Here is a 14,000-nt window from a genome sequence, read left to right as displayed (position 1 = left end):
CACCGTGCCTGACTCTGTGTGTGTGCGTGTGTGTATGTGTGTGTGCAGATGGGGTTTTGCTATATTGCCCAGGCTGGTCTTGAACTCTTGGCCTAAGGCAATCCTCCCACCTCAGCTTCCCAAAGCAGTGGGGTTCCAGTGTGAGCCACCATGCCTGGCCTTATAGTTTTGATTTCACTATGGAGATTTCATGTTTGTCTATTCATTTTCCTCATTTGCTCCTTTAATCTTTGGACAGATTTACAATAGATGTTTTAAAGTTAAGGTCTGCTAATTCCAACATCTGTTCACCTGGAGATCTGTTTCTGTTTACTTCTATTGTACTGGAAAATCATCTTGAACTTATCAAGCTTGGCTTCTGCTTGTTTTTAAATGTATTTTTATTTTGTTTTGAGACAGGGTCTCACTCTGTTGCCTAGGCTTGAATGCAGTGGTGTGATCATGGCTCACTGCAGCCTCAAACTCCTAGGCTCAAGTGATCCTCCCATCTCAGCCTCCTGGATAGCTGGAACTACAAGTACCCACCACAGCACCTGGCTGGTTGTTTTGTGATAATAGAAAATAATGTTATCAAAACATTCATATGGCTCATGCCTGTAATCTCAACACTTTGGGAGGCCAAGGTGAGAGGATTGCTTGAGCCCAGAGATTGGAGACAAGTTTCTGCAACATCGTGAGACCCTGTCTTTTCAAAAAAAATAATTAAAAAATAAAAATAAATTAGCTGGGCATGGTGTCGCATGTCCGTAATCCCAGCTACTTGAGAGGCTGAAGTGGGAGGATTGCTTGAACCCAGGAGGTTAAAGTGAACTATGATTGCACCACTGTACTTCAGCCTGGAAAACAGGGAGACCCTGTCTCAAAAAGAAAAATGTTTATTCTTAATTGTAAATTGAGCAAAATTATACATTATAAAATAATATCTCTGATACCATCCCTTATTTGTAAAAATTTGACAATGGCTATGTAAGCATAGAAAGGACTAGAAGGAAATATTTTACAATCACAGCAAATGACTTTAGTCTTCTCTGAGCCTTCGGTTTTCTGCAATGAATATGCTTGTAGATGTCCTCGGTTTTCCTTATCTCAAGTTTTTATTTTTATGTGATAAGAACACTTCACATGGGATCTGCACTCCTCTGTAGGGTAGTACACTACAGTAATGTTAACTATGGGGACGATGTTGTATAGGAGATCTCCAGAACTTACTCATCTTGCATAATTGATACTTTATGCCCATTGATTAGAAACTCCCCATTTCCCCCTCCTCCCAGCTCCTGGCAGGCAAACAACATTCTATTCCCTGACTTTCTGAGTTTGACTATTTCAGATACCTCATATAAGCGGAATCAGGTAGCATTTGACTTCCTGTTTTTGTTTCTGTCTTCTTTTCCTGTTTTCCTGTGCCTTATCCCTCTTCTCGTGTTTTCGTTTTTGGGTTTGTTGATATTTTTGTGTTGCTATGCTTTGATTCTTTTTTGTAACTTCTGTAGGTATTTTCTTTGTGTTTACCATAACGCTTACATAAAATATCTTATAATTAAAATAGTGTGTTTTAAGCTGATAACAACTTAACTTCAATCACATAAGTAAATTCTACACTTTTACCATTCCTCCTACTTTATGTTACTGATGTCACAATTAACATCCACTTATATTGTGCACCCATTAAAATATTTTTAGCTGTAGTTATCTTCAATAATTCTGTAATTTAACTTTTATGTTAGAACTAAAAGTGATTTACCCACCACCATGACAGTAATACAGTATTCTGTATTTGTGTATATAGTTACCTTTGTCAAAGAGTTTTATGTGGCTGGGCACGGTGGCTCATATCTGTAATCCCAGCACTTTGGGAGGCCGAGAAGGGCGGATTACCTGAGGTCAGAAGTTCACGACCAGCCTGGCCAACATGGTGAAACCCCGTCTCTACTAAAAATACAAAAATTAGCCGGGTGTGGTGGCGCATGCCTGTAATCCCAGCTACTTGGGAGGCTGAGGCAGGAGAATTGCTTGAACCCGGGAGGTGGAGGTTGTAGTGAGCTGAGATGGTGTCATTGTACTCTAGCCTGGGCAACAAGAGCGAAACTCCATCTCAAAAAAAACCAAAAACAAAAAACAAATAAATAAAAAGAATTTTATGTTTTCTTATGCTATCATGTTGCTGTTTATTGTCCTTTCATTTCCAGTGAAATAACTCCCTTCATTATTTCTTATAAGGCCAGTTCATAGTGAAGAACAGTGTCAGCTTTTGTTTGTCTGGAAAGTATGTCGCTCATCTTCATTTCTGAAAGACAGTTTTTTCCCAGGCACAGTATTCTTGCTTGGTAGTTTTAAAAATGTCAGCACTTTGAGTATGTCATCCCATTCCCTCTGGTTTGCAAGATTTCTGAAAAATTAGCTTATTTCTTATGGAGATTCTCTTAAATGTGACAAGTCACTTTTCCCTGCTGCTTTCTAATTCTTTGTCTTTGACAACTTGATTTTAATGTCCCTTGCTGTAAATGTCTTTGAGTTCATCTTATTTGGGATCTTTTGGGCTTCTTGAATCTGGGTGTCCATTTTCTTCCCCAGATCTGAGGAGTTTTCAACCGTTATTTCTTTGAATATAATGATTCTTTCCCTTATCTTTCTGGGACTCCCTTAATGCATCTATTGGTCTGATTGATGGTGTCCCATAAGTCCCTTCTACTTTCTTTACTCTTTTTTTCTTTTTTTTCTGTTTGCTCCTATGATTAATTTCCAATGACCTTTCTTTGAGTTCACTGATCCTTTTTTCTGCTTGATCCAGTCTACTGTTCCCCTCCTCTAGTGACTTTTTCAGTGCAGTTATCATATTCTTCAGCTCCATGATTTCTGTTTGGTACTTTTTAGTATTTTCTGTCTCTTTGTTGAAATTCTCCCATTGTTCATACATTGTTTTCCTGTCTTCAGTGAGCAATTTTATGATAGTTATTTAAAATTCTCTGTCCGATAAATCATATAACTCCATTATCACTAGGGTCAGTTTCTGGAGATTTATCTTATCCCTTTGTTTGAAACATTGTTCCCTGTTTCTTCATTTTCTTGCCTTTCTCTGTTGCTGTCTGAACATTAAACAAAGCAGGCCTCTGCCAAGTTTTCACGAACTGGCCAGGTACAGGAGGAGACCCTCACCAATCAGCCAAGCCAAAGATTCTGGGGGCCTCTCTAAACTTCCTGCTGGCCCAACCCACTTTCTCTGTTTTCTGGAGCCCCCAGGTGTCTGGAGTATGCCAAGTCCTGTCAGCACTTCAGACAAGTGACTGAAAGAAGTTCCTCAGGTAGCCTCCAGAAAACTGGATTGTTGGGTGTTCTGTTGAACTCTTTTCTTCCCTAGGGAGAAACCTGAATCTAAGGTGTGTTTTTGTTTTCTTTCCTGTTCACTCTGTGCTGAGTTGGACTGTGGTGACTAGTTGCACTTTAGATCATCCCACCAGGTCTCTTTCCATGGCCCTGAGGCAGTGGGGGGGTTATGCTACGTCCCATCCGCACTCTGAGACAGGCAAGACAGAAGTCAGCCCCCTGGGTAGCCCTCAGAAAAGTTGAGGTGTTGAATACACAGCTCATCTCTTTCTCACTCCATGGTAAGCTGGGAGCTAGGGGATTTTCTCTCAGTCACATGGCACTGTGCTGGGGGTAGGGATTATGCCAAGAGGGTGTCTTGAATTTCCCTGCCAGTTTCAATGTGAGTAGATTCATGCTTACCTGGAATGCGTGAGATGCTCAGCTAGTTTCTGGATTTCTTGCAAAGGGAATTTTCAGGAATTGTTGTTGAGTTGATGTGTTCATGGTTTTGAAAAGGAGAGTCCAGAGCTTCCAATTCCATCATTTTGCTGATATCACTGCAGGCTTGGTTTTATGCTTTGTAAGGGTGAGTCTGTTTTGGTTGTGTTCTTAGTTCTGTGCTTTGGCCATTATTCTGGAGTGCGATTCTTATTCTTAAGCCATGGCCTTTCTGATTTCTCAACTGATTGCCTGAGGGGCTTGGTGAGGTTTCTCCACCCTAGCTGGGCAAGAACTGCAATGTCGCCTAGCACTGCACACTGCTGGGCTTGTCTGTCAGCTCCCAGCCCCACAGCAGCAGCTTCCCGCTAGGCCTTGTGAAGATCACCTTGCACATGTACAGCCTGGCCTCATCCAGGGACCTGAGGGACCCCCATGCAGCCTCTGCACCCTCATTCTACGTAGCACCCTCCCCTCCAGTGCCCTGCTCTACCAATCGTAGCCACCTCAGTGCTGATCTCTGCTTTCCCAGCCAGTGATCGCTGGCTGATGATCTCTGCTGCGGCTTTATCTCTCATACCTTGGTAGGAAAACCCAAGGTAAAAAGACAGGGCAAACTTGGACTCACTTCAGGTATTTCCCTTCTCTCAGCTATCACAGTCCTACCAGTTGTCCAATTCCTGTACATAACTGCCTTATACATTTGGCCCAACTTTATCATTGTTTATGGCAGGAGGCTAAGTATAAATCTCATTACTCGTTGTGCCCAGAATCAACTTGCATTCTCAATAATACTTTCTCAATGTGCTGCCATTCATTTATGTCAGCCTCAAAGCTACTCCTGTGTCAAATGGGGAAGATACTAGAAGCATCTCTGTCAAGGTGAAAGCTCAGGAAGGTGTTTTCTATCATCACTGTTAATTTTTTTGCAATTGGAAGAGAGAAAGAAATTAAGTTTAAAAAATGCAAAGGAGGAAATACAATATCACTTTTTGCAGATGACATGATTAAGTCCTTGGAAAATCCAAGAGAATCAATTTAATTTCTATGACAAACAATATTTAAGTTTTGTGGCTGGAGGCCGGGCACGGTGGCTCACACCTGTAATTCCAGCACTTTGGGAGGCCGAGGTGGGCGGATCACGAGGTCAGGAGATCAAGACCATCTTGGCTAACACAGTGAAACCCCATCTCTACTAAAAATATAAAAAAAATTAGCTGGGCCTGGTGGCGGGTGCCTGTAGTCCCAGCTACTCAGGAGGCTGAGGCAGGAGAATGGAGTGAACTCTGGAGACAGAGCTTGCAGTGAGCCAAGATCACACCACTGCACTCCGGCCTGGGTGACAGAGCGAGACTCCATCTAAAAAAAAAAAAAAAAAAGTTTTGTGGCTGGGACGAAAGTAACATGATAATTAGCCTTCATCTACATAAAAAATGACTTGTGAGCAGGAATATTGATGAGAAAAAATATCTCATTTACCACAGCACCAAAAAAAAAATAAATAAAACCTAGGAATAAACCTAAAAAGAAACATGTACAATCAAAAAGAAGAACACTTTAAATCCACTGAGGGACATGAAAGGAGACCTGAGAGAATGAAAGGCATATCGTGTTCTCAGATCCAGTGGTTGAACATCATAAGACAACAATCTTCACTGCGAGGAACTTATCCTATGGATATGTTCTCATGTGTGTGAAGTGAGGTATGTGCAAGGTTATTCATTGAAGCATTGTCCATAACGGTGGTGCAGGGCAGGCACGCCCCCAAATCAGGGTTTAGCCCAGGAGGGTTCCTGGCTTCACCCAGGGAAGAATTCAGAGGCAAGCTGCTGTGCATAGCAGAGCAGCCATGCATGGCAGCAACACAGGAACTGTCCCTTGTGGAGCAGGGCCACCCATAGGCAGTATGCCCAGAGCAGTGCTCAGAGGCAGCTCTGCACTCAGATTTATACCCACTTTTAATTACATGCAAATTAAGGGGTAGTTTATGCAGACATTTCTAGGATGAGGGTGGTAACTTCTGGGTTGCCAGGTCATTGCCCTGGAAAGATGCCATAACTTCTAGATGTTGCCATGGTAGTGGTAAACTGACATGGCACACCGGTGGGTGTGTCTTATAGGGAGGTGCCTCTGCCCTGGACCTGCTTTAGCTAGTCCTCAATTTGGTCCAGTGTCTGAGCCCTACCTCCAGAGTTGAGTTCTGTTTCCTACCTCAATAGCAAAGAGTTTGGAAGCAACTCAAAAGGTCGATGAGGCTGGTTAAATAAATCATATTACACATCCAGAGTGGTGGTATACTGCCATTAACAAAAACGAGGCTGGGTGGAGTGGCTCATGCCTGTAGTGTCAGCAGTTTGGGAGGCCTAGGCAGGGGGACTGCTTGAGTCCAGGAGTTCAAGACCAGCCTGGGCAACAAAGCAAGACCCAGTCTCTAAAAGAACATGTGAAAATTAGCCGGGCATGGTGGCACATGCCTTTAGTACCAGCTACTCGGGAGGCTGAGGACGGGAGGTTGCTGAGCCCAGAAGGTCCAGGCTGTAGTGAGCTATGATTGTGCCAGTGCACTCCAGCCTGGGCAACAGATGAGACCTTGTCTTAAACAAAAACAAAAACAAAAACCCAACAAAACAAGGACAAGACAACTTGCCAGGCACTGATAAAGGATGATCTGCAAGACTGATGGTTCAGTGGAAAAATCGAGGTGCTAGTCGGACAGTATGTGATCACTTGTGATGTACGTGTGGCATGCACATGTGTCTGGTTTTGTATGTTAGAAATGTCTTGGCTTTAAGTAAAAGAAAATCCAACCTAGCATGAGGCCAACAAACAGGGGTTTATTTTTCTCCCTTGAAACCCAGAGGCAGTGGCCCCAGTCCTAACTCAGCTGCCCAACCGTACCATTGCCATCTTAGGCTTCTCTTTCCATTCTGCCCTCTGAAGCAGGATGGCATTTCCCTCAGTCTTGCTGCCTCCTATTTGCAAGATGGCTGACTCATCTCCAAACATGACGGCAATGCAATGTTCGAATCAAGAAGAAAGGGGAAATGCAAAAAGGTGACTGGTCCTACATGTTACTGGAAAAGGAAACGCTTTCTGATTGCACCTGTCAGCAAGTGTTTCTTGTATCTCATTGGCCAGAATGGAGTCACATGACTGCTCCTAGCTGCAAGGGAGGCTGGGAAATAGAGCATTTAACTTCCAGGACTCTGCAACAGAGAAAGGCAAAGAAGAAGAGGTTAAGAATGAGTGGTGGGGCCAGGCATGGTGGCTCATGCCTATAATCCCAGCACTTTGGGAAGCTGAGGAGGGTAGATTGCTGGAGCCCAAGAGTTCAAGACTAGCCTAGGCAACAAGGTGAAACCCCATTCTAAAAAACAAACAAACAAAAACAAACAAAACAGTGGCGGGTGACTCACTTTACTAGGTTGGTCATACTTAGAAAGTCTTCATAAGGACACATAAGAAATTGGTAATTGGGAGTTCAAGACAAGCCTGGCCAAATGGTGAAACCCCATCTTTACTAAAAATACAAAATTTAGGGTATGGTTGTGGGTGCCTGTAATCCCAGCAACTCTGGAGGCTGAGGCAGGAGAGTCGCTTGAACCCAGGAGGCGGAGGTTGCAGTGAGTCATGATTGCACCATTGCACTTCAGCCTGGGCAACAGAGTGAGACTCCATCTAAAAAAAGAAAGAAAGAAAGAAAGAAATCAAAGTAGTAACCACACCTGTATCCCACCGCACACGCACGCAAACACACACTTCCCAAAGCCCCCAGCACAGTGGCATTCACAGCACCCATATCCCAAACCTGTGGGGAACAGATAATCCACAGGATATGTCCGTTGTTCCAGAAAAGGAGAAGTTAAGGGAAGGTGGTCCTGCCCATTTGATGAAGCTCATAGACAGCTAGAAACGGGAACACAAATAAATTGCAACCCAGTTTTATAAAAATCTTGAAGTATCAGCTAACCAAAATCCAACAGAATACCAAGGTCACATAAAGTTTATCTCAGGAATATCAGAAGGGTTCAAATCAGAAATGTTAACACAGAAATTCACCAGGTTCAAGAAGAAAAGTAAAGTCATGGGGGCTGGGCATGGTGACGCCTGCCTGTGGTCTTGGCTACTTGGAGGCTGATGTGGGAGGATCACTTGAGCCCAACAGGTCGAGGCTGCAGTGAGTCCAGATCACACCACTGCCTTCCAGCCTGGGCGACACAGTGAGACCCTGTCTCAAAAAAAAAAATTGTAATCATTATATTGATGTAGAATATGGCATTTGATAACATTTAATATACTCATGATTTAAAGATTTTTTAAAGTAGAGAATAAGAACGAGAGGGCATTTTCCTATAAGGACTGTCTTCCTCACACCTGTGGCCAGCATCGCAGGGAGACTGCCTGTGACCTCCCTCTAAGGTTGGGAAGCACCGGGCGGCTGCTCTCAGTTACTCTTCCATATCATCCTGGAAGTCCTGGCCAATGCAACAAGACAGGAAAAAGAAATCAGCCTTTGAGGAGCAATATCAAGGAAGGCAAAGTTATATTACCGTGTCTTTCATGGTAACATGGTTGCTTAATGTTGAATTTCCCAAATAACCAACAGTTAACTATTAGCACTAATCAGAGGTCAACAAGGGGGCCCAATACAAAGAAGTCAATAGCGTTCTTTAAAGCCAGTAAAAAAAAAAAAAAATAAAATAACAGGGAAGAGCTCATTTTCCAAAAGAACAAAAATTATAAAATATTCAAGAATTAATCTTGAAATCCACCTATCTTTTATGGGGGAAAAAAAGCAAAAACAAAAACGAAAAACTAAGCAACCTGAAATATCTTTCCAGGCCATGACAGAAGACTGGGCTAGAGAGTGCCATTCAGCCCTGTGTGGAGGGGCCTGGCGAGAGGTGCCCACCATTGCCCTGGCCGTGCTTGCCAGGTTCCAGTGCCCACATTCCTGCAGCTTTGGAGGCCTAGGGGAGGCTCTGGGCCGTGGCAGGTGTCATGGCCCCTCTAGGCCTGCCTTGCACCCCAGCTGGCCCAGTGCTGCATTGAGCTGCCCTGGCCCCCTCTGCCCTCCCCATAAGCAATGCTGGGACCTGGCCTTCCCGTGGCAGCCCCTCCCCTGCTGGGCTACGTGGTTCAGGGACAGGACGCCCTGGCCCCTCGGCCCTACAGCTCAGTCACAGGTCAGTGGGCCGTGCTGGTGCTCTCTGTTCAGACCTCCAGGGCCTGAGCTCCTGAGATGCCGGGTGCTGACCAGGCCTGTCAGGGATCTTCCCAGCCACTGGGCCAGGATGCCAGGGCGTGCTGCAGCCTGCCCGTCTAATGCCTGGCTCAACCAAGCTGCTTCAGGTGTGTATGTGTGTGTGTGTATGTGTGTGTGTTGTAGAGGGTTGGGAGGCAGGGGGACAGGGGCTGGACCTGCAGGGAATGGAGTTAGCTCCCTGAGCCTAGAGGGCAGCTTGAGCTTCCAGGACGACTTGAAGGGCACAGGCCCAGGGCTCCTCCCTTCTGTTTAGCTACCTGGGACTTGGATGTGCTGTGTGACACCAAGCCAGTCACTCCACCTCTCTGGGAGGCTGCATCCCAGACAGGGGCTGAGCATCTCATTCTGCAGGCTCTTGGTGAGGGCTCTCCTTGCTGTGGTTTGGGGAAACACAGTATTTGACTCCGGCTTGGGGCTGAAATGGCAGGGCCCTGAAACCCAGCCGGGGAAGGCCAGAGAGGCAAGGGCTTCTCAACTGATGCAGACACAGGCCAGGTCAGGGGCACAAAGGAGGGTGTAGAGCTGGGTGGGACTCAGAAGGGGGGCAGAGGCAGGACAGGGTTTGCAGAAGCAGTAACACCTGAGTTTCAGTGTGGGGGACAGAACCTGGGCGGGAGGTCCTGTAAATAGTCAGACATAGCCTGGCGGGGTGTGGGCTCTATTGAGGTTGTGGCCACAACAGCAGCTTGGGTTTGATCTTGCAGGTACTGGGGAGCGATGGTGTGTGTGCTTCAGAGCAGAGGAGGGGGCATGTCAGATGTGTGTTTGAGATGCTCTCTTGGCAGCCAGGATGGAGACAAGGTGAGTTGGGGAGCCAGGAATGGGACAGGTGAGGAAGAGTCAGCACTGGAGTAGGGGCCGGTAGGGCTCAGAGTGGACAGATGTTTAGGAGGTTGAATTGATCAGAGAGGGAGGGAAAGAGGTGGCTCCTGAGCCTGAACTGCCAGGGGAGGGGTGCCTCTGAGAGATGGAGGTCCCAGGCCACTGGAGACCCGCATCGCACTTTGGAGAAGAGCCGGGGCTGGGGACAGAGGCATGTACAGGGCGGCATCACCGCCCTGCTCCCGGGATGGGGAGACCAAGGCTGGGGAAGGGGCTTAGGGATTGTCAGGATCTCTAGCACAGAGCTGGTGACCAAGCTGTGGGCATCATGAGTGTCCAGGAGGAAAGATCAGATCCCAGGTGAGAGAAGAGGGCTCAGGGAGAGGGTGAATTGTGGGCAGAGAAGAGAGGAAGACCTCCCTGGGGCAGCCATGGGACGGGAGCCAGGTGGGGTGTGGCCCCCAGGATGGGGGTGGTGTACGCACCCACACAGGGTTGGCCTGGTGGGCCAGGGCCAGGCTGCACGGGCTGAGAGAAGCTGACGGCCTTGTCTGTGACCTCCAGGACCCCTGGGTCTGCCTCTGTGGGCCCCTAATCCTGGGCTCACAGACCTGCCAGCCTCCGTGCGTGCTGGCCTGTGCCTGGTGGGCACGGCTGGTGCAGGCTCCAAGGGGGCCTGGCAAAGCCTGGAGCTGGCCCAGGGGAGGCCTCCCCTGGCCAGGGAGTCTCCCGACCCCCACCTTGGAGGGATGTATCAGCCCCGGTGAGGCTTCTCAGACTCATTCTGGAGCTTCTCAAGGGTGTGAGATCAATTTGGCCAAGAAGGGCGCCCTGAATGTCAGGCTGCTTGTCAGGAAGCGCTGCCAGGCCCAGTGAGATGCAGAGATTCGGTTGCGAACACCCGGCCTGAGCCGTGGAGCAGCACTCCAGGGTGAGCGAGGGCTGTCCTGGAGGAGGACAAATTACATCCCTCCCCCGATTCCTCAAGGACTAGGCATGGTCCTGTTGTGAGGGAATTGGGGAAAAGGTGTAATTTGTCCTCCTCCGGGACAGCCCTCGCTCACCCTGGAGTGCTGCTCCGTGGCTCAGGCCGGGTGTTCGCAACCGAATCTCCGCATCTCACTGGGCCTGGCAGCGCTTCCTGACAAGCAGCCTGACATTCAGGGCGCCCTTCTCGGCCAAATTGATTTCACACCCTTGAGAAGGGCCAAGGGCCGAGCCTGCACCTTCCTTCTGCCCCAATGCTAAGTGAAACATTCAATGTCTGTTTAAATCTATAGAAAAGGGTGAATTTGAGAGTTGAGGATTTATCAAACTTCCGGCAGTTAAGTCCCTGGGAAACAGCACCAAAAGAGAGATAATAAAGGAACCAAAAGAAGAAACCACACAGGAGCAGATGGAGGCACCAACTGCATAAAGAATGGTGACTGCACGCAGGCAAGATGCACACAGCAGGTGGGAAACTTCTGTAACAAGTATGTCCACAGGCAGATCACCTTTACCTGTGAGGAGCTTGTGTGCACGAGGGCAACCTTGCAGCAGCGACGCCCACCACAGAATGCTGACGGCTCAATCCTAGCGGAAGTTTATTTAGGGCACAGAAAGCCGGAAACAAGGGCTTGACTGGAGGCAGCTCTGCAGCAGGTGGAGATTTGGACAGCAAGGGCTGTCCTGGAGGAAGTCCCAAGGTCCTCACTTCCCTCTGTAGGCCACCCTTGGTGTGGACAACAGCTGCAGACAGGAGACACGGAGGGGGCACACAGAGGTCTTAGGGTCTGGCCTCAGGTGATGTCCATCACATCTCTTTCTGTTGGTGAGAGCTAGTTACCTGGGCCCCCAGGGTGCAAGGCCGAGCTGGCATGGCATGCAGACCAACTAGTAGGATCTTCTTGCCAGCTCAGGGGACAATGCACACATGGAGAAGTGCAGTTGGATACCAGGCATCTGGGAAAATGCACATGCTGTTTTTCAAAGAAATGCAGGTTCCAAAACCAAACACCATTAGAAAATAGACACCAGCCAACACAATCAAGATTAGAAGGTCTATGGTGAGACCACTGACGGAGCGTGAAGCTGGCCAAACTCTGGAGAGTGGTTGATGATACGTATCAAGAATCCAAAATCCAGCAGGGCGTGGTGGCTCACGCCTGTAATCCCAGCCAGGAATTCGAGACCAGCCTGGCCAACATGGCGAAACCCCGCCTCTACTAAAAATACAAAAATTAGCTGGGCATGGTGGTGCACGCCTGTAGTCCCAGCTACTCAGGAGGCTGAGGCATGAGAATCACTCGGCCTTGAGTGACTGCAGTGAGCAGAGATCGCACCACTGCACTACAGCCTGGGTAACAGAGTGAAGTGAGTCTCTAAATAAATAAATAAATAAACCTGAAATCCTAGAAATCTGTTTAATGGCTCAAGATATTATCTTTCCAAAACTCGAATCTGACCCTGTCACTCCCCTGCTCAAATATCTCCAATGGCTCCCCACTGCCATCCTGGCCATGTTCCAGCCCAGGCCCCTCCCTCCAGCCTCATCTTCCATGCTGAGGTTTGCACCTCCACTGTGGTGGAGCACAGCGGGCATTTCTCCTTGGTGCACCTTTGCTTCTTTGGGCCCCTCTGCCTGGAATGCCCTTTCTGTTCCTGTCCAGACCCACTCGAGACACTCCTGCCCTGAGCACCTCCTGCCTCTCCCTCCTCTCTGCCGCTCCCCCCACCCTCATGCTCTCACCCTAGCTCCTCCTGTTACTGGGTCCCTCTGGGAGCACCGTCCTGACCAGTGCCCAACCTGGGCCTGGGGGACAGAGGGGTCGGCACATGTAGGCTGAGCTGAGCTTTCGGGAGCGAGGAGGCCAGGCGCTGGGAGTGGTGGCCTTGCTCCAGGCTGAAGACACAGCTCGCAGCTCAGCCTGCCCTCCACCTGACCCCCCGGGCCCAGCCTTCCCTAGTGGGCCACGACCTTCCCACCAGGGCCCTCGGCCCTGCTCCTGCTGGCCCCTGCAGACCTCAGCTGAGTCCAAGCTCCTGGAGGGCAGGGAGGGTGAGCATCTCGTGTGTCCCCAGCGCACAGCTGCTGTGCCAGCTCCCGGTAGGGATTTGTTACAGGAATAAATGGGGTGGGGGTTGGAGGAGATGGAAGCAGGCCCTGACGCCGGCTCCTGGCGCACCCTCCAGGCCCTCTCCATCGCGGCTTCGCGGCTCCGGCTCTGGCCCCGCCCCAGCCTTCCCCGCCCTGCCGGGAACCAGGGGCCTCTGGGACCACGAAAGCCGCCCACACCTCCGCGGCCCCGCCCTCGCCTCTCGCTCCCCCAGCCTAGCCTGGACCCTCCGCTCTCCAGGGCTCAGCAGCGACCCCGATCGGCCACACGCAAGCCGCCCACATCGCCGCGGCAGCCACCTACCCCGGGACGCCCAACCAAGCCCTCGGGGGACCAAGCCCGGGGACTTCGTCCCCAACTCCAGGCCAGCCAAGCCACCCCACAGGGGCCCTGCCAGTCCCACCCGCAGCGTGCTGGGGGGTCCATGCTTGCGGTGATCAGGAGGGTGGCAAGGCCCTGGGGTTACAGCCGGCGGAGGGGCTTCCCAAAAGAATCCTCAGCCTCTCCCGCCTGCGGCGGCGCAGCCCAGGCGGGGCTCGGCCCGCAGAATCCCCTCGTGGCCTCGCCAGGTATGCGCGCGGGGCCCGGGGCGCGGGCCGGGGGCGGGCGCTGGAGCGGGGCCGGTGCCGGGCCCGCCGCGACACGCTCGGGGACGCGACGCACAAAGGCGCCTTCTGCCGCCCCCCGACCCCGCCCCGCGCTGCCCCCGTCCAGCGTGGCGGCCCGCCCCGGCAGGCGGTGAGGGGGTGTCGGGGTCCCCTCCTCCTGGGCCCGCCACCCCCCTCGCGGGCGACGTGCCCTGTCCGGGCGGCGCGCAGGCGCGGGCTTGTCCCACCGCGCAGGAATCCGAAGCCGCCGCGCGCGTTTCCGGCCCCAGCCCCGCCCGCGGTGCAGGGGAGCGAGTGCGCAGCCGCGTGTCGGGACTCGGACCCCCGTCATACTCTCTTTCTCCACCCGCGGAGGTTTTGCCTAGGAATCCACTCTTGCAGCCAGGGAGCTTCCGTGCCCCCTCCTCCAGGGAGCGTTCCTGGCTGCTCCGGTGAGCATTTGCCTCCTCATACCCCTGTCTG

General features: G+C 50.2%; 2 long non-coding RNA genes across 8 annotated transcripts in view; one reads left to right on the top strand and one right to left on the bottom strand.

The window, feature by feature from the left end:
- LOC103784165 (uncharacterized) overlaps positions 1-11,416 on the top strand; it is a 38,504-nt gene extending 27,088 nt beyond the window's left edge. For 2 of the 6 annotated variants that reach the window (XR_008621003.2, XR_609774.6), the window contains 3 exons: positions 8,963-9,096; positions 9,715-9,811; positions 11,113-11,246. This is a non-coding gene — a long non-coding RNA (uncharacterized LOC103784165). Of the gene's footprint in view, positions 1-8,585; positions 9,097-9,714; positions 9,812-11,112 lie in introns of all 6 variants that reach the window. The other 4 variants (XR_010109844.1, XR_004666366.3, XR_004666365.3 and 1 more) reach the window with 3 other exon arrangements.
- Positions 7,146-13,706, bottom strand: LOC106635504 (uncharacterized). Of its 2 annotated transcripts, none has more exons than XR_008621000.2 (6): positions 13,234-13,706; positions 11,335-11,776; positions 8,119-8,219; positions 7,804-7,972; positions 7,553-7,650; positions 7,146-7,422 (listed from the first exon to the last, which is right to left on the bottom strand). It is a non-coding gene; the product is annotated as an uncharacterized LOC106635504 (long non-coding RNA). The 2 variants fall into 2 exon arrangements; XR_008620999.2 differs by lacking the exon at positions 13,234-13,706 and having other exon boundaries at positions 11,335-11,563; positions 11,661-11,799.
- Positions 13,707-14,000: the final 294 nt, after the last annotated feature.

This window comes from Pan paniscus, chromosome 15, assembly GCF_029289425.2.
Source record: "Pan paniscus chromosome 15, NHGRI_mPanPan1-v2.0_pri, whole genome shotgun sequence".
Taxonomy (NCBI): Eukaryota; Metazoa; Chordata; class Mammalia; order Primates; family Hominidae; genus Pan; species Pan paniscus.
This window is presented reverse-complemented; position numbering and strand designations above follow the sequence as displayed.